The 24,880-nt window shown below is 50.0% G+C and overlaps 1 protein-coding gene and 2 non-coding genes across 9 annotated transcripts in view; 2 read left to right on the top strand and 1 right to left on the bottom strand.

The window, feature by feature from the left end:
• ACSL3 (acyl-CoA synthetase long chain family member 3) overlaps positions 1-24,880 on the bottom strand; it is a 3,215,977-nt gene that overhangs the window by 2,839,089 nt on the left and 352,008 nt on the right. The window lies entirely within an intron of this gene.
• TRNAF-GAA (transfer RNA phenylalanine (anticodon GAA)) lies at positions 11,981-12,054 on the top strand. The gene has a single exon. It is a non-coding gene; the product is annotated as a tRNA-Phe (tRNA).
• Positions 12,125-12,198, top strand: TRNAI-UAU (transfer RNA isoleucine (anticodon UAU)). Its single transcript has one exon. It is a non-coding gene; the product is annotated as a tRNA-Ile (tRNA).

Raw genomic sequence — 24,880 nt, 5'->3', positions numbered from 1 at the left:
CCGCCCCCTTTCAGCATCTCTTTGACCAGAGCATGCCCCTTTCTAGCCTTTGTGCCTTTAGTGCTCACTTTCCCTCAGTTATCTGGATTCAACAGCTCAAAGACAGACCAACATATGGAACAAATAACAAACCAAACTGTTGCGTCCAGCTGCTGCATTACTCCTGCAGCGCTCAGGCGCCCTTGCACTGTTAATTCCCATCTTGGGTTTCAAGCACACATTTTCTCGTGCTAGCAACAGGCCTGCACTCGTCGTTTAGCTGGGTGGGTCGGTGTGCTCAGTTGGGGAGACCGAGCTCTGGCCACCAGCCATTTCGTAGCAGCGCAATGGTCAAGTAGTGTTTCAATATCAATGAGCCAATTCTTCAGTGGTGGCCAAACATGTTTTTGGATGTTGGTGTGCGCCTCTATAGTAGCCTTGGGTTCTTCTAAGCGGCCATTTCCTCCCAATCTGCCAGGTTGTTGTGCTCCACCCACATTGTGGCCGTGGCTGGTGTTTCTAAGAACACTGCTCTACCCTTGTGTATCACTTTCAGTCTGGACGGGCAGAGAAGCATGTACTTCAAGTTCAGTGGCCGTAGCCTTGCCTTGATCGGTATATAGAAGTTCCTTGCTTTTTACACTACAGCGGTGTAGTGGGGTAGATGGTTATCTTGCAGTTGTCGCGCTCTTATAACTCCACCCTCCATGGAGTACTTGAGGATAATTTCCCAGTCTTGGAAATTGAGGATCTTTGCGATCATTGGCTGAGGGTGTGAGCCCGGTGGTGTTCTTTTTTGGAGGAATCTGTGGGCCCTTTCTACAGCGAAGCCCTGCGAGAGTCTGCCCACACCAATTTCCTGCTGCAGTAATGTTTCCACATATCTGGTCAGGTTGGGCCCCTCAATTCCCTCAGGCACCCCTAGAATCCTGATATTACTGCGTCTGGCACGTCCTCCTGCCTCCTCGGATCTTGTTTCCAGCATAGCAACTCGTTTTTCAAGCTCACTGACCTTAAGATTCAGGTCGGAAGTGCTCTCAGTAGTCTCCCGGAGTGTCGCCTCCACATTGGTGACCCGCTCCATCAGATTGCGTGCGACTTGGCGCATTAATTGCATGTCAGACTTGACCTCATCGATCTTGGTGTCGATGAAGGATCTTAGCGTGGCAATTGCTACCAGTACTTGTCCTTCCCTGTTGTCTCCATCCGGCTCTTTCTGGGTTGTGGTCTCGTTTGCCCCATTGTGTGTTGTGGCATGGGGCTTAGTGGCATTAAATTAGTCTATTATCATCGTCTTTGCCTTGTTTTGTTTTTGGACGGTGACATTTTAATTTTGGACATCAGGGGATTTGTAGCCTCAGGGTGTGGTGTAGCTATAATTCGCCCCTCGGAACCTCACAGAGCACAGGTTTCCTCGCTGTTTTCTCCCCAGTCGTTTGCAGTGCCTTTTCTGTTTAATGGTCAAGAGTGCTGGGTGCAAGTTGTTCGCAGGTCGCACCAGCCGTGTTGGCGGTCATTGACCTATTCACTCCTGTGTTGATGCAGTGTAGGAACTGGGCAGGGCCAGAATATTGTGTGCTCCAGGGTGAGCTTGTCTCCTCTCGGTGTGAGTCAACGGGCTATACCCGACGCCAGCAGGGGTTCCAGGTCAGGAGCGTGTCCCTTTATTTATGAGACTTAGGCAGTGGGAGCGCTCTTATTGTGGGCCACGTGGCATCTGGTTGTGGATTAGTGACCTCAGTGGATGTCCCTGGTGAGCTCCTATTGTGCTATGATCATCAGGCCTGCTTCCACATTCGTGTCTGCATCCGTCAACCTGCTTATCACACGCAGTTCATTCCCTGTTCCAGTTATCCTGCATCGATCAGCTGTTCCTAATATGCTGGGACTTTAAGGGTGCAGGGGTGTGGCAGCGCTCTCGTATGGATCTCCTGTGGTCAAGCAGCGTTCCCAAAGATTGTGTGTTGACTAGAGGTCGGGTACAGTGTAGCGTTCCTGAGCGCACCAGGCGGAAGACTGCAACTGATTTGACCGCCGCACAGCTGCCTTGTGTGCCACCTCTATATTGCCGCCTACTCTTCAGGGCCTTATTATTGCCAATAGTTCCTGCGGATCATGGATGCCCCTTGCCGGCGTCAGCTCTCCTCACCCCAAGCTCACAGTTCCTCACGCTCACATGCATATGTACGCTCATCTCCTTATGCCGTACGGTGGTGTTCCTAGTCGCTCAGCGGTCTTCCCTGCTCCAGCAGAGTGACTGAGTACGAAGGCCGGACTCTCTCTCTAACCCGGTCAACAGCTTCTGTGCACTGCCCCAATGACGACAGAGTTTCCAGCAGCCCCGCTGGGTACGTTACGGGCTTCGCAGCATTCAGCCTCCACGTCGGTGTTCACGATCACGAGTGCCAGTCCTGCCCAGCTGCGGTGCTCCGCAGCTCGGTCTTAGGTCAAGCCGACCGCCTCCCTCAGGCTCTGGGGGCCGGCATCAAGGGCAGTAGAACAGGGATCCGTGTGCGGATGCACCAACTGCCCACCTGGTTTCATCCACCTCGCAACACTCCAGTGAACAGTGCTGCTCCAAACCAGGCGCAGTCTTCGCTTCGGTGGTTGTGTTCCACCCCTCCCCATTCAACGACAGGGGCACACAGGCGCATCCGCCATTTTGTGTGCCCAGGGGGTAGAGTGCTCCGGAGTCTTTTCCTAGCTTCATGGGGTGCGATTTCACTTGGAATTTCAGCGTTAATGGCCGCCTGTAGTTCGCACACCTCTGGGCGTCCTTATTTCATTAATTAGTAGCGTTTGGCCACCTACAGAGGATCAAGCTTCATGATCTTGGCTGGAGCTCAGAGCCTCTGCCTCTTCAATCCATGAGCACCAGGCCACGCCCTGTCTTGGACATACATACTCACGGAATTGCGCACAATTTTGTTCCGAGGACACATACATTGGCACAAAACATTGCAAACGTGCCCTGTCCACCAAAAGCAGAGCCCGTGGAGCAGTTCACTTCCCGGTTCAAATGATTACCATCTATTCGTTTGTTCAACAATGTTTATATAAAGTGTCCAAATAAAGCGTACAATTTGTCTTTTGAAATCTATCCTCTTTGTCAATAGTTTTTTAAACAAATCCCCTTTTGAGAATGCCATACAATGTAACGCTGTGCTTTCACACTTCCCAGTTTCGTCGAGCTATGGTGGGACCTTCACTGATCGTGGGAGGGTCAGATGAATAACAGCATAAAAGCAACTTTGGGGTTTTGAAGTTGCCTTATCAAACACTTGCCCAAATAGCTGAATAACTACGCGTCCCAAAAAAGGAATGAGACCTAGGCTCGATAAGATACTCGGCACGCAAGAACTACTGACTGTAAGCAAAACAGCACATCAAAGGGGGTTGGTGAGAAATAGCTGCACTCTGACCCATATTTTCATGGGGGCATGTGTTGGGGTTGTTGCTAATGTAAGGAAGGAGTGGGTCGGCTGAGCCCCTAGCCCCCATACATTCTATGCTAAAGTGACACCTTGCTTTTGCACTTGTGGGGGACGCCTCCTTTGCCCTTCTGCAGCCATGGCGAAGAAGGCTCTGACATAAGCAGAGGTGCGGCTATTGCTAGACGCGCTTGGACTCCAATTTGTGTACCCTCGATTCCAACTTTGGACTAGACCGCATTCTGGCATTGCAAAGTTTCCCCCTGCCCCTCAGCAGCGCCGTGCATAGCGACCACCGACAGCTCCAACCTTTATCCTCCTGCGCCTCCCAAGTCCCTTTCTCACGGATGCGCTGAGACAAGATGTTGCAAACAAAGAATGCATTAATTTAATTCTTCCTCTGAGATCACTGTCCTGTGTGTGATAGGGCCAAACAATGACTTGTAGTTGTTCATCCATCTCAATAAATGTGCTCCTGCATCTCTCACCACAGCTACTGGAAAATTACTGGTTTTTCAACCTTGTGCCCTTCCAAAGCTATTCTTTTGATGTACCAGAAGTGTGACCCTTCCTTGCTGACCACCCCAGAGTGCCTCCTAATAAAACAAGACCCCAGTCACAGTATATTCTGTCCTAAACTAACATGCATCACTCCACCCCCTTTGTCGCTCTGATGTGCCGGACCTGTCCGCTATCAATCCCGACACCCGCAGGCTACCTCACTGGCAAGACCCCCACACCCTTTACCTCGTTAGTGACCCAAAGTGTGATAGTACAAACACACGTGTGCAATTTATAGGCCTCTAATATATACTTAAAAGGTATGGTGATGATCATTATTTAATGCATGTCTAGGTTAAGTGTCTAGATCAGTGTGGGGAGTGAGCGCCTTCACTATAGGATGTCTTATCACAGGGGCCGATTTTTGATTTGCAGCCCTCAGATTCTTACGATTTCAAACGCAGTGGGTGTAGGTGTCAGCGTTACCAGAATATAGGACCAAGGTATATGGGGGGTGAGGTTGAGGTGGTGCAGGGTTAGGGTCTGGAAACCAGATGCGTTCAAGGAGAAATGGGGTCATGGGTTCAGGGGACCGCGGCCTAGCGGGAGGGGGCTGCAGCAGGGTTTGCTCTGACATTCTCGTACGAGCACATTTTGTAGGGGCTCGAGACTCGCTCCTTGCGACAATTGTTTTCGTGATTTGCCGTGTGAACAGGAGACGGGCTGAGCGGACAGGTGCTGTGGGAGTCGCTGAGAGAGTGCGAAGTTCTCCAGAGGAACATTACAAATAAGGCTTTTGGAAGTAAACTGTTTCATTAAAAAAAGTAAATTACTAGACATTTTGTGCGGCATTGGTGGATGGCAGCAAACAATTAATTTGTTTTTAAAAAATATATCGAATGCCAATATGGTCTGGAGGGCTATTCGCTCGCATTCGGAGTGAAGGTCAGCAGCTTTGATTTTTGCTCGCGAGCTGAGCAAACCCACACATCGTACACAGTATAAGTTTCAATTTTTATTTTCGACCTTGGAAGAAAGGGAGGATTCCGAAAGGAATGAATGAAGGGAGGGGTGTAATACCGTCAAACATGATCAGGTTCATCATTCCAAAACTGGACAAAGGAACATTTAATTTCATTTTATGAAAACTCGTTGATCTGAACAGAGTCTCTGTGTTACGCTGAGAGAATGAAAATGCTGAATATTATGTACGTTTTACTGTAGACAATTTTATAGACCAACGAGTCAATGTATCATTAGCCGACCGTTACTGCTGGCTTACATTGTACTGGGTTGTTCTGTGTGGCATATTGCAATGACATGCAAATAGAACCCGTGTGTGTACTTGTCTTTGTCCCGGGCACATGGGCAGTCCAGCATCGAAATGCATGCAGTCCACAACTGGGTTCCCCCAGGATCCACAAACGCCAAATTGTACGCTAATATTCGGTTAAAATGCCGTCTATGTGTTCTTCAAATTGTAGCATCAGCTTCCGCATCCCATTTCGATCTGATCATACTCCATAGCATGAACATCTGAAGCAAATTGTAGACTACTTTCCACATTTTCTGTGTTCCCATTGTTTCACATCTATGTGTTCATCATTAGTTTTCACACAGTGAAGAATTAATGAGTAAAATGATAAATTATAATAAAGATCGGCAACTGAGAAACATTTCTATTATGTTTTTCAAACAGCTACATCCTGCCTTTCTGCGATTGTCATCGATTCCAGATACCAACTGACGGGTTTTTTAACAGGCAGATGAAGATACACTTAAATGGCTGGATCACCATGATGCTGTTTTGGGATGATCGCCGTGTGCCGATATGCCCTTACATGGTACCAGAGATAAGGAGCAACCTCACGTTGGTTACGGTGGCCTAGCGCCAAGCTGATGCCGAAGCCTTGCGATTGACGGTTCGTCCTATGTGCTTATACCCAAAAGGAAAACCACGTGACTCACGATAAACAAGTGTGGATCGAGATCAAAGAAATAAATTACACATTTGCTTGAATATGGCAATTGCCGGATGTTCTCGGAGCATTTATTGTGAAATAAAAGTACTTTACAAATTGTAGAGTTTTGCCATTTCCTTTAAAAGTATAGTTTTATATTCAAAATTGGGACGCACTGTGTTTTGAGATGTGTGTTGATAATCCGGGTTCTGCGTCAACCTACGTTAACACGAAGGTGATGACTGGTCGCGTTTGGCTGTGCTGCCCATAAACGTCATGGAGATAGGCGGAGAATATCACTAGGTTTGGTGAGGTCAGCCTCAGGGGCTGGGGATACGATTTAGTGACGCCAGGGCAGTTCACCTTAGAGTGATGCGGCAACGGATAAGATTAGCACAAGATGGCCACGACCTGCTGCCCGATTTTGCATGTATAAAAAAAGAGGAAACTACAGTAAGGTGCATAGGAAATGTTTGTACGATCGATCAACGTATGCTTTAAAACACATGCCCGAACCCTCGGGACAATAATATTTTTGAGCACACTATTCCTTTAAGGATCTGGGCAATCTGCCAGCTTCCAGTGACTCATTAAGCATTCGCAGGAGATCGGCCTTAAACTCTTTATAGAATACGCTGGGGAGACCGTCTGCTCCTGGGACTTTACTGGTCGGCAGCTCATTCATCACGCTCTCTAGTTCCTCAATGGTAATGGGGGCTTCCGTGCTTAGCCTGGGCAGCTTAATCTCAGACAGAGCATCCTGTATCTCTGCTACATCACACCCAGAGGTTTCCTCATATAATCTCTTATAATATTCCGAAAAGCATTTATTTCACACTCTTGTGACTCCATCTAATCCAGCCACTGCTGTAATCGCTTCCAGTTTGTTCTTGCTTTTGTAGAGCCAAGCTAACAATCGACCGGGTGTGTCCCCTTCTGCGTGTTTCTCTCTATATATCTCCTATAACTCAAATTACCCAACCTGTACCAGGTCCTGTTGCAGTCTGGTCACCTCCTGTGCCTCCGCTAGGGACCTCTCCCCCCTTTGCGCTATAACGTCTAACATGCCTTCCATCCCTTGCAATTCTCGTAAGATAACATCTTGCATCCCCTTCGACTGTGATATGGCCACCCCCTCTAACCACTACTTTAAATGCCTCCCACAGTGTACCCGCTGATGGCACGCTGCCCATATTGTGCTGTAAACATTTTTCACCTCCTTCCTCAGGTTCTCCCTAAACCCGGTGTCTCTGAGCACCTCTACTCAGAGTCTCCAAGCAGGAATCTTAGCTCGTGGGGGGTAGAGCCTGCCATGTGACAACCCAGGGAGCATGATCCGAGAGGACCCTAGCTTTGTATTACGCCCGTATGAACTCACCCAACAACTCTCCCCCCACCATCACATAATCCAATCTTGTGTATACATTAGTAGGAGCATTATAGTGGGAGTATGTGCGTTCTTGCCGATGCAGTGTTCTCCACACGTCTTCCAACTTAAATGTGTGTAGCAATGTATTTAAGGCCTTCGCCGCTGGGGCTGGGCAGACGAATTTCCCATCTGACCTGTCCATCACTGGATTCAGCGTACAATTGAAATCCCCCCCCATACTAGCGCTCCATCTCTATACAGGCTTATTTTAGCATACAAACACCTGAAATACGCTGCTGTGTCATGATTCGGAGCATATGTGTTAACGCATATTTTTCTGTATTCCACCCTCCCCCGCAGTATGATCATCCTACCATCTGTATCCAAGTAGGTCTGGAGAACCTTGAACGGGACAGTTGGCGCCACCCATATCAGTACCCCTCTGACGTAGGCAGAGTACGTGGAATCCAAGGTCACCTCTCCCCACTTCCGTGCTAGGGTGCCTTGCCTCTCTATGGTCAAATGCATCTCCTGTAAAAGGGCTACATCTATTTTCTGGCGTTTTAAATATACCATCACTCTATTCCTTTTGATGTAGCTGTTCAACCCTCTAACATTCGAGGTTGCTATCTTGAGTTCACCCATCTTTTTATATCCTGCCATCATCCCCATCCCATTGACACCTCCTCACGCTTCCTGTCGTGCTTGTCCGTAGGCCAACTTACCTTTAACTACCCCAACTCTCCCCCCTCCTCTCGCACCCCAACTATTCCCAACAGTTGCCAAGCTTCAAGTCTGAAGCTCAGGCATCCCTGCATCTCACTCCGACTCCAGCTTCCTGCCAGCGTTCGGAGTGCAGCAGGAGGATACTAAGCTACCAGTATCCTACCTAATCTAATAGGGGTGATAAAGTGGTTCAGGCGCATTTAGCAAATCATAAATATCTGTCATTTTCCAACTACTACGTTATTAGTCCAAGCAATACTCAATAGTCTCTAATTATTTCACATATACAGCACCTTGGGAGTGCAGTTCACTTATCACTGCTGCTCTTCGCCTCATCATCCGTCTCCGAGGTAAAGTTCAAAGTGTCCATCCATGTATTCACATCCTCCAGAGTCTCGAAGAAAACCGCTCGATCCTTATGCAAGACCTTCATCTTTGCCGGGTATAGCAGCATGTATTTCAGGCCAGCCGTGCGTAACCTCCTCTTGACCGACATGTAGCTCAGTCTCTGCTTCTGCACCAAGAAAGTGTAATCTGGGTATGCCGTAATAGTCGCTGATGATCTGCTCATCATTCCACCCTTCCAAAAATGTTCAATGACCCTTTCTCTGTCTTTATAGTTTAATATCTTAGCGATGATTGGCCGAGGTGGGGATCTGGCTGGTGGTCTTCTCGTTAGAGCCCTGTGCGCCCTTTCCACTGTGAACCCCTGGGTAAGGGACACTACTCCCATCTCTTGCAGCAACAGGTTCTCAATGAAGTTTGTCGGGTCTGAGCCTTCCTCTCCTTACAGGAGCCCAACAATGCATATGTTATTTCTGCGCGCCTGATCTTCTGCCTCTTCTGCTCTGTTCTCCAGGTTTTGCACCTGTTGTTGTAGCGTAGAAACATCTTTGGAATTTGCGGTGCAATTGCTTGTGTTAGCTTTCACCTCTCTCTCCAGTGCTCCTGTACGCTCTGCCAATACCACGACATCCTGTCCCAGGAGATTCACATCGATAGCAACTACATCAATTTTAAATTCCAGTGACGATTTCAGCTCTGGCATGGTCTCCATGATCTGTTGGTCACCACGCCTGGGGGCTTCTTCTCCTTGTAGATCTTGCCTTTTGTCCTCGCAACCTCCGTCTGGACTGGTTTGGCGAATATGTCCATTGAAGACTGTTTCCCTTTGGACTTGGTTGATCTAGACGCCATTGTCGTATCCGCGGCCCTGATCTATTATGTGCAGTGCCGTACCCTGTTGGTTTATAGTGACGTAGCAGTCAACAACTCCTGTATTGGCGTGTCTGTCCCTGACGATGTGTGCGCCGCCCCCCCCCGGAGTCACGGCCGGTACACGATTTAGCCCTTTGTGCTGGTGTTTTAGGACCCAAGTAGAGGCGGTGGTTATCTGACCCATAAACACTCCTGCATTTTTCCTGCCTCCAGCACTACTACGGGAGGTTCATCAGGAACCTCCAAACACCGACGACACAACTGCTTGCACCGTTTCCTTCATCCACCACTATATGTCACTTCACACGGATGTGCACTGTCCTCACTTCTAGGTGTCAGCCACCTGAAGGGATGCAACAGCCGTCATGTGGCCTTGCATAGGCTCATTACTTCATGGCTCCACCAGGGTTGCTCTGTTTTCAGGTCGCTCTTGCCACCACTGAATTGGGAGTCTCAGTCCTCCACTTCACCCTCCTCCCGTGGGGGCTGCTTAACCGCCTGACCCCTTACACACCCCCACCACCTGTGTGTTTCCACTGCTTCAGCTGGGCTGGACATCGCCAGCCAGCCCCCAAAGTGCAAGGCGCTATGATGGAGTTTATGTCCCTTACTGCTATTTCAAACCATGTCTCATACTGCAGACACAATAGCTTTGCTGATGCAGCTGTACTAATTGGCTTGACTTGTTGAATAGTTCTACCATACCTGCCTACATTTGAAAGTCAAAATTCCTGAGATGTATGTCCCGCCCACAGTCACAACTCCGCCTATTTTCGCATGACTCCGCCCACATGTCAAAAAGGTAAATTGTGTAATGTGATGCGACGTCAGAAATTTGCCGGTCAAATTGAAATTTGTACATTTCATTAAATTGCCTTTTCACAACCATCGACATTGCATAGGACAAAAGGCATTCGCCTTCCATAAAATCAACAAGTTAAATGTGCACATGTAAACTCCAAGAATCAATGCAAAGTTTTTCCCTGAATTTTGCAGTACCGAAATTGGACATTTCATTCACTTTAGTTGTTTTTCATCAGGTTATGTAGTGCAGTGGTGAGTTGTCCAGCCTGCACACCTGATGGCTGTGGTTCAATGGGGCTGAGTCCACCCTAACCTGGTCAGAAAGAACGAAAGCAAAAGCGCGTTGGCATTGAAAGTCGACAAAAAAGTGAAATGAAAGGTGAAGCAAAATAAACGCGCGTTATTTTGCTTCACCTGCATTCTTTTTGCCAATGTGCTGGAAGCATTACAGTCATTGCTGCAGAGACAAAGCCACACTTGGGCAGGGAGCCGCGGTGGCGAAGTCCTGCAAGCATAACAAAAACAAAAAAAAAAAGCATCAGTGAAAGCTGTCCCTCACCAAAATGCCTGAGATTCCAGGATCTTTCCCGGAGACCCGGAGAAATGGTTAAAATTCCTGAGTCTCCAGGAAAAATCCGGAGGTTAGGCAGGTATGAGTTATACTAACCACTGCAGTATTATGCAGCTTCTGCATCCCCAGCTGGTCTTGAGCTCCGCTGTTCGTTTTCCGTTTGCGCAAGGCCTTTCTTCCGATCCCTCGTTGCACACTACACTGCAGCGTGTCACAGGCTTACATATCTCAATGTGCGGTGCCCTTATTGAATTGCGGTGCACAGGCCCCCAACGTGAGTTCTTTCACCGCCCCTTCCTTGTGCTCGCTTCACGCAATGAATGGGAACAGGCAGCCGTACCTCTCCTGAGATCAGCCACTGTTCCTGTCGTTATGGTGCCCGTCTCCTTCACATGCATGCGGGCCGTAATAGTCACATTAACTGTTCAAACCTTCCTGCTTTGTGAATGCACTTCACGCAGCCATCCCATTTGATCCGTGGCCTCTCCTCCTGTGTAGCGTATCTGCTCTGCCTTCGATGCGCATAGGGCTCCGCTGCACTCTAATTAGTAAACATTGTTGTGTTCCAGGGTGTCCGGGCTATGCCGTCCTATGTTTGTAACTGTTGCACTGGTCCGCTTTGCAATTGTATCCATGCAGCCTTACTTCCAAGGTGCTGTGTCGCCGACCTTTACGAATTTAGACTATTCGGCTATGAGGATGAACCGGTTCAGACTTTTAATTCCTCGCTTCTTTGTCACCGCTGCAAGCAGCGTTAATATACTGGCAGCTAAATGCGTACTCCACTTCTCATTACCTCGATCTTGAAGGTGACGAGGGGAGAGCACGGCGAATGGAGGAGGCACCTGGATAACCGGGGCAGGGGCCTTCCTCCTTTACGCTCTCTTGCCCCTCCCCCAAAGGGGCAGGGGAGAGGACGGCAAAGGAGCCAGAGAAAAGGGCGCCAAGAGCCCAGGAAAGCCCGCGAAGGGCAACAAAGGAAGGGGGCGGGGCTTGGGGCATAAAGGCGACAGGAGCACTTGCAGCTCTTCCAGCAGCCGGGCGCCCGTCAAGAGTGGAGGACTTCTTTTGGACTTCTTTTCGACTTTCCTTGGACGGCGGAGCAGTCGCCTGGACTTCGTTCTACTGGAGGGGAAACCTTTGCGAGGAAGCGGCGGCTCTTGCGGCGTGGCGAGCGGTCGGCATCCGGAGGCGCCGGCGACGGGGAAGGAAGGTCGTGAAGCAGGCGAGGCCGTCTAGCAGAGCGTCGAGGCAGCCGGGAGCTACACGCTCGCAGCCAACAGGGGCGAAGGCAAGGTTTCCCTCAAAGGAGGCGCCAGTCAGCTGGTCGGCGAGGCGGCAGGGACCTGCACGCTCGCGGCGGTGCCTCGCAACAAGGGAAGCTGAGGTGAGAGGCGGCCACTACCTCAGGTGGGGAGCAGCCCGAAATAGCCCAGTTGGGAGAGCGTTAGACTGAAGATCTAAAGGTCCCTGGTTCGATCCCGGTTTTCGGCAGGGGATATTTTTCGAAAGTGAAACGCACGGTGCGACGGAACAGCTGCGGGCGCAAAGGACAGATAAAGCTGGCTGTTTAGCTCAGTTGTTTAGAGCGTGGTGCTTATAATACCAAGGTCACGGGTTCAATCCCCGTATTGGGCTCTTTGTCATTTGGGCGGTCCTAAGGCTGAAGCCTGCAGAGAGCGGCTCAGTTGGAGGGGTGGACGAAAAAGTGCTGGGCGAGACTACAAAACTATTGCAAGGCTACAGCTAAAGAAAGGACAACATTTTAAAGAGTTTTCTTTTTGGCTGCGTGTGCTGTACAGGAAAGTAAGAGACACATAAGACATTGATTTGGGAAAACATTGCCTAAAGAGAATCATGCAGATGCAAGGAAAAAACCAGGAGGATCAGCAGAAGGATGACCTGGAGGCATTTTTGATGATGGCAAGAAGGGCTGGGGACAAATATGGCACCAGCTGGATGCAGTTGATGGCAGCACAGGTGGGAGCTGAGGTTGCGGGGCGCAACCAGAGGTCCGAGTCACCGCTCTTGTTTCCACCTACACCCATCGAGGAGGCATGGGTGGAAGTGCACTCGCAGGAAGGGAAAGAGCTGGACATCGAGGAGCTTGAGGAGGAGGAGGAGCCAGTCGCCAAAAGAAAAAGAGTGATGACCAAGAAAGCGAGAGACAGCCAGCAGCAAACGGCGGCAGCACAGAAGCGGAAAGCCAACCCCAAGGGAAGGGGGAGGGCGCAGGAGGTTGAGGCCATTCCGGCACCTGTCCCTGCTGAGGCTCCAAGACCAGTGGGAGGTCCTCGCAGCACACCTGTAGCCACACCGGTGGTAGCAGCTGAGGTGCCAACCACCTTGGAGATGGTGAAAGGTATGTTCAGGGAATGTATGGAAGCTTGGGTGACGGGTGCAAATTGTCAGTTGCCTGTTAATAATAATGCTTTGAACATGGTGGGTAAAGGAACGCAAGGGGGTAGTGGGGCCACGGAGCAGCTTGGCTCGGGGGCGAGTCAGCCCGTGGTAGGCGTAGGTCAGCCAGTAACGGGAGTGAACCCGGGGCAGATGGCGACGCAAGGGGCGAATACCACCTACACGCCGCAAATTGGGGGGACACCTTGGTGGGGGGCACAGGCTCCTTCACAGGTACACAGGCAGGAGCTGGCCAGCAATAACACAATATACGGGAGGCCAATGCCGGGGTTTGCACCGGCCAGAGTGGCGATTAATGCATTGGCATGGCACATCCCGCTGGCATACAAAGAACGGGTATGGAGGAAGGAGTTCATGGATATTATGGAGTTGTTGGGGATGGTCCCCTCGGGACAAGGCTTCAGCGAGCCCACTGAGAGGGAAAGGGAGAAGAAGGAGAGGGAGAGGCCAAAAATAGAGCTCAATATACATACCTGGGTAAGGGCGTTCAGGGTTTATGCCACTATTATGTTAGAAAAATTCCCACAAGATGGCGTGGCATTGATGGCGTATGAGCAGTATATTCACGAGCAATACCTGAAGCATGGGGGGGATACATGGAGCAACTACGATAAAGGTTTTAGACTCAAAATGCAGGTATGGCCAGCAATGACCTGGGATGATGTGGGGGGGGCGCATAGACACGAAAACGGTCCCAGCCAGGCCGGTAGAGGAGAGCGTGGCAAGCGAAAGACCAGCCCAGGGCAGGGGGTCCTACTCAAAGGGGAGGGGGTCCTTTCGTGGGAACTCCTCTTGGAACAGCCGGCCCAATTACCAAGGGGAGTTGCCAGAATGTTGGTTGTTTGCAGAAGGGAGGTGCTCCTATGGTAATACGTGCAGGTTCAAACACTCAAAGGCTGCAAGCACAGGGAGGCACAGCCCCGCCAGCCGAGAGGGTAAGGCAAGGGGCAACGCAAAAGGCAAGGAGAAAAGCAAGCATGATTAAAACACAGCTGCCAACGCCAATACGTTTACAGGCCATGATGCCTTTCCTGAATACATATAGTGACAAGGGTGATGCAAAATTGTTATGGGAGGGTTTTAGGTGGGGTTTTAAGATTCCTTTCCAGGGGCAGATAGGACTTAAGGAGGCGTGTAATTTGAAATCTGCGCTAGCAATGCCTGAAGTCTTGACACAGAAAGTGGGGAAAGAGGTACATTTGGGGAGGGTGGCTGGCCCCTTTCGCACACCTCCACTGGAAAACCTGGTAGTGTCCCCGTTGGGCTTGGTACCTAAAAAGGAGAAAGGGCAGTACAGACTTATACAGCACTTGTCCTTCCCCGAAGGGGAGTCAGTGAACGATGGCATTTCGGGAGAGGAATGCAGGGTTCACTACGCAGCATTTGAAGATGCAGTGGATTTGGTAAAGGCGGCGGGGGTGGGGGCCCTCATGGGGAAGGCGGACATTGAGTCAGCTTTCCGGTTGCTACCAATTCACAAGGACAGCCACCATTTGCTGGGGTTCAAGGTGTTACAGGATTACTTCTACGACAAATGTTTGCAGATGGGGTGTGCAATTTCATGTGCGTATTTTGAGAGGTTTAGCAGATTCCTCGAGTTTGCAGTAAGGCAAAGAAGCAAGGTCGGGGGGATGGTGCATTACCTTTTTGATTTCATGTTTATTGGGAGCAAAGGGACGCATGATTGCAAGAACCTTATGGCGGTATTTCAGGAGTTGATGGAAGAGTTTGGGGTACCGCTGGCTAAAGAAAAAACTATGGGTCCGGTCACGTCACTGGTGTTTTTAGGGATTGAAATTGACTCTGTGGCAGGGGTGTGCAGGCTTCCGGGAGACAAAGTACTAAAGTTGAAGGAAGTAATCGCAGGATTGTTGGGCAAAGAGAAAGCCACTTTGAAAGAGCTTCAGTCCCTAGCGGGCAGCCTGAATTTTGCAGGCAAAGTGATCCCTTCAGGTAAAGCATTCGCTAGAAGCATAGAGTTGATAACAGTGGGCTTGAAGCACGCGGGTCAACACGTGCGCCTAGGAAAGGAGGTTAAGAAGGACCTGGAAATGTGGAATACCTTTTTAGACCATTTTAACGGGGTATTGGTGTGGAAGGAACCCCTGGGGAAGGGAGATGGACCCAATCTGGTTACCGACTCGTCAGGGGCCCTAGGTTTTGGGGCCATCCTGGGCAAGAGGTGGTGAGGGCAGGCCTGGCCGGCCGAATGGCGGTCCGAGGGGATCTCCAGGGACATTACGGTACTGGAGTTGTTCCCGATAGTGGTGGCATTCAAGCTCTGGCCGGAACAGATGCAAGACAAAAAAGTGCTAGTTTGGTCGGACAACCTAGCGGTGGTGCAGATTATCAATCAGGGAACTAGCAAGAATGGTAGGGCATTGGGGCTGCTCAGGGAACTGACAAAGTGCTTGCTGCAGCTGAATGCAGAGGTCAGGGTACGTCATATACCTGGGGTTAAGAATGTGGCCGCTGATTCTCTTTCTCGTTTGCAGTGGGGAAGGTTCCGGGAAAACCATCCAGAGGCGAGCCCAAGCATGACACCCTTCCAGACACAGTGGTGGGGATTGGTTGGGGAGATCTGAGCGCACTGATCGACACGGCTCTCGCACCAGGCACTATGCGAAGATACAAGGTGTGCTGGGAACGATTCGTGGCCTTTCAAAACAATATCCTGCCCGAGAGCGAAAAGGGCAGGCCTGTGCGTGCCTTTGTGGGATGGTCTTGGAGCCAAGGAAGGTCCAGGGCGTGGGTGGCTTACCACCTGGCGGCGATTGCGCAATTCTACAAATTAGGGGGCATGCCTGACCCCACTAGGGAGCATTACATTGTCATGGCTATGAAGGGTTGGGCCAAGCAGGTGATGGCGAAACCCGACGAGAGACGGCCCATAGATGTGGGGAAGTTGCACAAATTGATCAGGAGCTTGGGGGTGGTGTGCAGGGACGAGTACGAAAAAGGATTGTTCGCAGCAGCCTTCTCTCTGGCATTTTTTGGGGCTTTAAGGGTAAGCGAGCTGGTGCCAGCCAACAAGAAGGGTAAAGGTTTGAGTTTCCTGAGGAGCTGTGACATAAGGGTACAAGGGGAGCGGTTATGCATATTTCTGAGGAGGTCCAAGACCGATCAGACGGGGAAAGGCAGAATGATCACGTTAGGGAGTATCCAAGACAGTCCGGTCTGTCCAGTAGGATGCGTGAGCAGGTATGTGAGTCATAGGTGCCACACAGGAGACGAGGCCCCTTTTCTGGTACACAACGACGGGTCAGCACTAAGCCTGTTTCAGTTTAAAAGGGTGTTGGACAGGACACTGGGGGAGGCGGGGTTCTCAATAGGGGTTTTTGGGACACATTCCTTCAGGATAGGGGCCGCCACAACTGCGGCTGGGATGGGCCTGGGAGCGGAGACAATCAAACAGATTGGGGGCTGGAGAACCGGTTGTTTTAAGCGGTATGTCAGGCCTGATAAAATGTAAGACTAACAGTTCCTCCCTCCTGTTTCCTCGCAGTAGCACCAAGGCGGGGAAGGCGGCGGACTGCCTGGGTGGTGGGCCATTCGTTTGTGTCAAGGGCCAAGGGAAGCTGGTCAGCCAAGCAGGAGGTGCTGACCGCCGGGGAATATCGGGTGCAGTGGCACGGAGTGCCGGGCATGAAATGGGCACAGTTACAAGGGCACATACGCAGTCTCCTGAGGGGCCACCGGAGGCCTGATGTATTGGTGGTTCATCTCGGCGGCAATGATTTGGCTGAGTTGGGGAGGGGGATCTTACTCAGGGAAATGATGTCTTCATTGCAGGATCTAGCGGCTGAATTGGGGGACACGGAAATCGTGTGGTCTGAAATCATCTCGAGGTGCGAATGGAGGGGCGCCGAGAGTCAGGCAGCCGTTGAAAACTCAAGGAGGAAGTTGAACTGGGCCATGGCTAAGTTTTGCAAAGGGAGAGGCCTGCAACATATCAGACATGGTTTGATCAATCTGAAAAACAAGGAGTACTACTTGAAGGACGGGGTGCATTTGTCGGAGCAGGGAATGGATCTGTTTTTCTGGAACATCTGCACGAAACTACTGGAGTTATAAGCTAGGAAAGGGGGGAGCCACGGTGGGCGGTAACCCACCTTTGGCGTGGCGGGTTGTGGCAACCTAATATAAGACAAAGACTCCGAATGAGCCATTGCTAAACCGGAAGGGGCTTCGCCCATTCTAGACAGCGCCTCCTGGGAGCCTAAACGGCGGGGGTGTCTGGCGGTAGCAATTGGGGCTCAACTTCCCCCCAACAAACGGCGCTCCCCCAGTCCGCAAAGACCGGCATGGGCAGGCGGTTTCTCAGACTCGAGGGCCTTGGGGGAGTTGTGCCTGCAATCAATATGGAGGAAAAAGGGGGAAGCAGGACGAGGAGCAGTCGCCACACCTGTTGGAACTAATTTTTACCTGTTTGCGGTGGTCATGTATATGTAAAAAATAAATCTGCGGCCTTGTTATGCCAAACCAAAGGAAATGTCTCATGCAGCACCTTACTGGAGGGGAAACGAAGGGGCTGACAGAATGAGTGAGGTTGGATACAAACGGCATAGCTATTGGACAAATGCCCAGGTTATCGTGGCTCGGGACAGCTGCAAGGCACTTCCCCTTATTCCGCTTACTGAACGCCGTGAGCTACTTTGTAACAGCAGCTTCAGTGCCAGTTTCCGCCACCTCGCAGCACATCCTTGTGCTGTTTCTTTCAGGCACAGACCCCCATTCCGTCGTTTTCCAGTTAAGCGGATCCTTTGTCCATCAGCTTGGCAGAAATCAGTCGCCTGTCACAATCTGTTTCCGATACTGTATATTATACCGACTGAGGTCTTGTGTTCCTCCCTTTGTACTGTGGCCACTTTCTCTAATTGCAATGGCCGGACGACCAAATACTTTGTTCCTGACCAGTCGCCATCTTGTTGTTTTACCAAGAGCCACGTCCAATCTTATTTTGCGGCTAACTCCCGTTCTGTACACCGTATTATTGCGAATGTTGTAGAGATATTGCGAGACCTCCCGGTCTCGCGAGATCTCGTGCGCGGCTGGAAGTGCGGGCCCAGCGCGCCAAACGCGGATTCCACCGGGAGAAAGCCACGGAGCAAGACACGCTCCTGGGCGCTCCTCCCAAGAAGAGGCCTCCAAGCCACAAGAGAGACTATGAACACTCATACCAGCTGTGTCACAGTTCTGGGGCCTGTTGCCCATCATTGACTTATTTCATATATGTTGCAGATTTACTTTAGTGTCACTGGAGAATAAAAAGGCACAACCTGCAACTACACCGCCTCCTATCATTTATTGTGGGAATTATACAACATAATTGGCGACGAGGATCACCACTAAAACCCGCGTGGAGCCATGCAAGGAGCGACACCACCACCGCCCTTCCTGCAAACTCCAGGTAGGCCTGACATTCCGTGGCCACAATGGCAACCCTTATTCACAACGTAAGAGGCCATGGGCAGTGCGGGCTACTCGGCGGCAAGACGCAGGGCGATGTTACTAAATGCCCTGGGCGTCGAAGGGCAGAGGGTGTTTGAGAGTCTCACCCCAGAGCCGGTAGCCGGTGACAACGATGATGTATTCAAGGAGGCTGTAAGAAGGATTGTTAAAAGGTTCGCCAGTAAGGAGAATACCGTCCTGCACAGGATCCGGTTCTATTGCCGCAAACAGGAGGCGTCCGAACCCGTTGATGACTGTCACCAACTGCGCGAACTGGCGGCGCTCTGCAGCTTTGGTAACAACGCGGAGAGTCTCATCTGTGACATGCTGGTGGTCCACACCAACAGCAGAAAAGTACAAGACAAGTTCATTTTAGTGAAGGAACTACAGCTGGAAAAAGCAATTGAAATAGCGAGAGCAGCTGAGGAAACGGTGGGCAGAAGGAAGGAATTCGCAAGCGGCCACAGCCCTACCGAAGTACAAGCTGTGGCATTCCGCCCAAAGAAGAGGCCGGTCCTCGATGCGAGAGAAGGAAAATGGGGGAAGAAAACCGTTGAAATGCCACAGGTGCACCAGCACGAAGCACCTAGCCTTCGATAGAGAGTGCCCAGCGAGAGACCAGGAGTGCTCAGTATGCAAAAAGATTGGACACTTCTCAATCGTGTCGTTGGCGCAACAAGAAGATCACGAGTGTCAACATTGAACACAACACGGAGAGGGATTCGTCCTCGGAAGAGGAAGGGAGACCTACAGTCATCATGGTGAACAGCTAACGGGCCAGAAGAGAAAAGCCCCATTGTGCAATCAAAATCAATGGACTGGAAACAAGAGTCATGGCTTATTCGGGTTCCAATCTCACCATAATACCCCTACGCACGTACAAAGAGATGATGGGTACAGAGACGGTCCAAGTACTCAGCACACGGCACAGGCCTACAGTTTTTGGTGGTGCGTCTGTAGACTTGTTGGGCTACATCAAAGGGAAAGTAGAGTTCAAAGGAAGAGAGACCACCACTAAAGTTTACTTCAGTCAAGAATGCCCAGCGGTATTAGGGTGGGACGACCAGGCGAAACTGAAAATCAAGCTGGACCCCAGCACAGAGGATCAGGTACTGTCAGTCAGTTGGAGGAGCGCACCAGTAGCGAAAAGTGATTACCCCAAACTATTTTCGGAGGAACCAGGACACATCAAGGGCTTTGTCCACAAAATATTACTCAAAACCAACGCAGTCCCGGTCAAGCACAGAGTAAGGCCAGTACCGGCAACCGCAGGAGACACACTCAGAAGCCAATTGGACAGAATGAAGAAAGATGGCGTCATCGAAGAAATTGAAGCTTCTGAGTGGCTGAGCCCAGTGGTACTTCTAAAGAAACAGAACTCGCAAGAGCTAAGAGTATGCATTGATCTCCGCAGCCTAAACTTGGAAGTAATTGCAGACAGCTACCCACTGCCGAGCATCAATGAGTTAATCCTCATGATGAAGGAAGCCAAAGCATTCTCGAAACTGGACATGAGGAATGCCTACCATCAAATACAACTGCACAAGGAGTCCAAGCCACTCAATGCTTTCATCAACCCGTTTGGCACGTACCAGTTCACCAAGATGCCATTTGGTTTATGATCCGCAGCCTCGGCGTTTCAACGCATGATGGATGCTCTACTGCAGAACGTCAGGAACGTGGCCTATTTCCAGGATGACATCCTTGTCTATGTAAAGGATGAACAGACGCACAACGCCACATTGAGAACAGTCCTCACCAAACTGCAAGAAGCGGGAGTGAGATTAAGGTACGAAAAATGAGTGTTCAAAGCAAAAGAAGTTGAGTATTTGGGGTACAAGATATCAGAGAAAGGTATAAGTCCCAAGCAAAACTTACTGCAGGCCATAATTAAAGCTCCTGAACCCACCAACAAAGACAAAGTGAGGTCATTCCTCGGGTTGGTGGAGTATTATGCAAAATTCATCCCCAAATTCTCGGAAACCTCAGCGCCGCTCCGAGAGCTCCTCAAAAAAGGGTCGGAGTACACGTGGCAAGAAGCTCAGAAGAAAGCAGTGGAAAGCATAAAACGACACATAGTTGAAGCGCCGTGCTTGCAACCGTTCAACCCAGAGTGGTGTACAGTCATCACTACAGACGCCAGTGCATATGGATTAGGGGCTTTCCTCACTCAGAAGAAGGGCGACACAGAACATGTGGTAGCATTTGCCTCGAAAGCCCTATAGTCATCTGAACAAAACTACTCCACCATAGAGAAGGAGATGCTAGCGTGTGCATGGGCCGTGGAACATTTCAGGACATATGTGTGGGGCATAAAGTTTAAGTTGGTTACCGACCACAAGCCCCTCATCCACATGCTTAGCCCAGGTGGCACCAAAGTGTCAACGCCCAGATTAGCACGTATAGCAGCAAAACTGCAGGAATACACCTTCGAGGTGCAACACATCTCCGAATGGAAGAATTTGCAAGATTGCCAGAGGGCAAGGACAATGCCACCACTTTCTTACAAGAAGAATGCATTGTAGTATCCATTACAGATTTCAAGGCGCCCGACTACCTGGAACTCAGCGAAAAACACTGGATGGAAGAAGACGGAAAGGATCCTATCATGGTGAGAATAAGAGAATGGATAAAAAACGGATGGCTAGATGAAAGGGCAGTGCCAGAAGGTATGAGACCTTATTGGAAAGTGGCAGATGAGATCTCAGAAGCCGACGGCATAATTATGAAAACCGACCAGGTAATCCCGCCCACAGGCATGAGGAAAACCATTCTGTGCCAGGCCCATGCGGGCCATCTGGGGAACACCATGACAAGTCGCAGAGTGAGAGAAGCCTACTGGTGGCCGTCCATGGACCAGGAGATCCGCACCATGATTGAGAGATGCCATGAGTGTCTCAACAGTGACAAGCACCTGAAGATCAGACAGGCGCCCATGATTCTCACAGAAACCCCACAAGCGGTGTGGTCAAAAGTAGGTCTAGACTTTATAGGACCATTGGAGGCGATGGCGCCCGAACATCGGTACGGCATAGTGCTAGTGGACTACTTATCGAAGTGGGTCGAGGCCGAGTTTGTTCCCAGCATTATGACCGCAACAGTAATAGAGGTCCCCACGGCCATTTTCCAGAGGGAAGGGCTCCCCAATGAGTTAGTAATAGACAACGGAGTACAACTTATATCCAGAGACATGGAACTGTTCCTGACGAAGCACAACATACACCAGAAGAAAGCAGCACTCTATCATCCCCAAGCAAATGGGCTCTTTGAGAGGGCAAATAGGTTTATTAAGGGAGCCATCCAATTAGCGACTGCTTCAGGAATGGATCCCCTCAAAACAACAAAAGAGGCCATCGCAGCTCACAGACTGACTCCTAACGGGATCACCCAAATTTCCCCTTTTCGCATGTTGAGAGGGAGGAGAGCAGCATCCATGCTAGTGCCGCCATGGTTGGCCAGAATAAGAGAAGACGAAGAAGTAGACATGTCGGAAGTGGTGTGGAGAATAGAGAACAGCAAGGCACGCATGAAAAGGTGGAGCGACAGAAGAAGGAACAAACAAGGGTCAGAGGTAAAAGAAGGAGATTGGATCAAAATACGGTTACCGACCAAGGATCAAATCACGGGCTCACGGTTCAGCAGACTTGTGAAGGTGATTCACCTAGGAGCCAACCATGTCCGCACCGAAGATGGGCGCACATGGAACATGGAAAGAGTAGCCATGTTTGAAAAGAGGCAAGAGAGAGAAAAGACCTTTGAAAGGTTTGAAGCTGAAGGAGTAATGGACAATGAGAGAGGGGAAGAACGAGAGCCGGAGACGGACAGAAGAGAAGTTGAAGAAAATTAGTTTGAAGTGGATGCACCCACAGTTGAGCGAGAAAATGACCAGCAGGACGTGTGCAGTGAGAGAGCCGATCGTCCGCGAAGGGAACACAGAAGACCGGTGAGATACAATGACTATGTCTTGCAATGAACTGCCTTTGCATTATCAGAGGGAGGTGTGTAGAGATATCGCGAGACCGTCTCGTGCGCGGCCACAAGTGCGGGCCCCGCGCGCCAATCGCAGATTCCAGCAGGAGAAAGCTACGGAGCAAGACGCACTCCTGGGCGCTCCTCCCAAGAAGAGGCCTCCAAGCCACAAGAGAGACTATGAACACTCATACCAGCTGTGTCACAGTTCTGAGGCCTGTTGCCCATCATGGACTTATTTCATATATGTTGCAGATTTACTTTAGTGTCACTGGAGAATAAAAAGACAACCTGCAACTACACCGCCTCCTATCATTTATTGTGGGAATTATACAACAAATGTCTTGGCATTTTGTTCCCCATGCGTTCCTGAAGCCATCGCTGCAACTTCAACCAAAATAGCTGAAATTAGTCATAGCTCCTCATCGTTTGGATCATTCAGGATCTGCAGGAGCACCGAAGAGTCACGTCCTATCGCATGACTCTGTAGCCACGCCCCCCTAAAGACAAAGTTAATTTCCATGCAGCTGTACAGAAATGGGGCAGCAAAGCAGCGTAGTATCCCCAGTACCAAAATATTAGCCCTCCGAGCACAGAAAATTAAGGTGTTTTATACAACAAGCTTCATGCAGAAAAGTCAGTATGAAAAAATCAGTTAGTTACATTAACAATGAACTTGGTTACAGTACTTCCTTGGGGGGTGGCTTTACAGGATTACCAAGCCCTGTGTAATTTCATTTGGAATACGTATGTGACGCAAACCTATTTTGGAGGAGTTTTTCATTGCACTTAGCAGTACTTAACGCCAGACTCTGCATTCATGCCGCTGGCGTTTCAGTTCTCCGTCTGTTGAACCTGCTTTCATGGCACAACGTCACGTGTGTAGCTGGGCATAAATGTGCTTCAGATGGTGACTGCCAACATCCTTGCACAGCCTTCTGAACTTGCCAACTGTGGGAAACCAAAGGGTGGTCTCACTTGCTAGTCCCTGGGGATGTCTCCCTTGGGTGGCTAGGGCACGACCATCGCCTGTGGATCCAGACCCTGGGGTGGACCAATGTGGGAGGATCTTCGGTGAGTGGGACAACCGATGGGGAAACACAGTATCCCCCTTTCCCATGCCCGTACCCCATCCTATTTTATAAGATTCTCTAATGTTCCATGCCCCCCTCCTACACAAACACTTTGCTGAGGAACAGGAGAACAGAGTAAAGAGGCTAACACTTGCATATCCTGTTAGACATGTCCCGTTAAGGTTGGGTGAAGTCAGGCATTTGACCTTAATCACATACATCCAATACCAATTAGCTCCCCCCACACAAATAAAAGGCGGAATATGGAGACACACTCTGAACAAGGTGGAACACGAGAAGAAGCAGATCTTCCGAGGCGAAGGCAAACCCACTGGAGCAGGACAACTGATTGTGGGACCAGAGCGAGGGGTAAAGAAACCTTGAAAATCTCTGCAGGAGGCTGTTGGCTCTGGGAAACAGTGAAGTATACACAGAGAAAGCCAAATCCCAAACAAGAAGACGCCTGCATTGTGATTCAAGGACACCAGCGACCCTTCCAGGTGAACGACAAGAGTTGGGGAGGAGAGGCCAAGCCTGTGGTATCAACCTGGACTCGTGAATCAAACCCGGAGAGTACAAAAAGAAATGCACACAAATGGTGACTTCGCGGAAGACATGAAAGGTCTGTTTGTGTCAAGGAATGCTTGAAGCCGCAACAGTATCTCCGAATTGAATGATGCGCGCATGCTCATGAAAGGTGAAAGAAAGCAAACCTGTAGTGAACTATAAAGTCAGGGGTAACTTTGAAGCCAGTGATGCATAGTAGCAGAGTGGTCAGTGGAAAGGAAATGGCGCACTCGAAAGTGTCCACAAAATGTTTGATGTTTTGTTATAAAGCAACAAAGTGAATGAACACTGAAATACGCAAAGATTAAGATTAACCCCAACGAAAGTGGAAGTTAAAAGGGGATTTCTTTAAGAGAAAGATTTCTTTGAACTTTTCCGATTGTGTTATGGACCAAGAGACACTGGGGCAAATACCATAATGGAGAGCTGAAGTGAAAGTCGAAGTGGTCCTGCGGAGGTCTATGGAAAAAGCCTTGCACATTCGAAAGTCTTCGACATGAGTGAAAGGTCCAAGCCAAAATTGAGGGAGACATGGAACATGAAATAAGTTAGGGGAAGGGAAACCCTAACGAACGTGAATAAAGCTTGGGGAAGGGAGCCATGCAAGTGCTGTGATTGCGAGGTCAGAGCCCGTCTGAGGGAGATCTATGTTGAGTCAGGTACTTTTTGTTGAGAGGTCCAAGCTCAAGAGGGAGAGCTAGGTGAACTTTTGTTAAACTGTGAAAGAACTTTTGGTTAACTTAAGTGACTTTAGCATGTAAGACCAAGCGGGCATCAACCTATGTTTTGAACTGCCTTTTTTGATGACCTGAGCCAGAGTGGGTTATCCGGTCTACGGG

Source organism: Ambystoma mexicanum, chromosome 10 (assembly GCF_040938575.1).
Source record: "Ambystoma mexicanum isolate Mex_15411 chromosome 10, UKY_AmexF1_1, whole genome shotgun sequence".
Classification (NCBI taxonomy): Eukaryota; Metazoa; Chordata; class Amphibia; order Caudata; family Ambystomatidae; genus Ambystoma; species Ambystoma mexicanum.
Note: the sequence above shows the minus strand (reverse complement) of the source record. Positions and strands in the feature narration are given on the sequence as shown.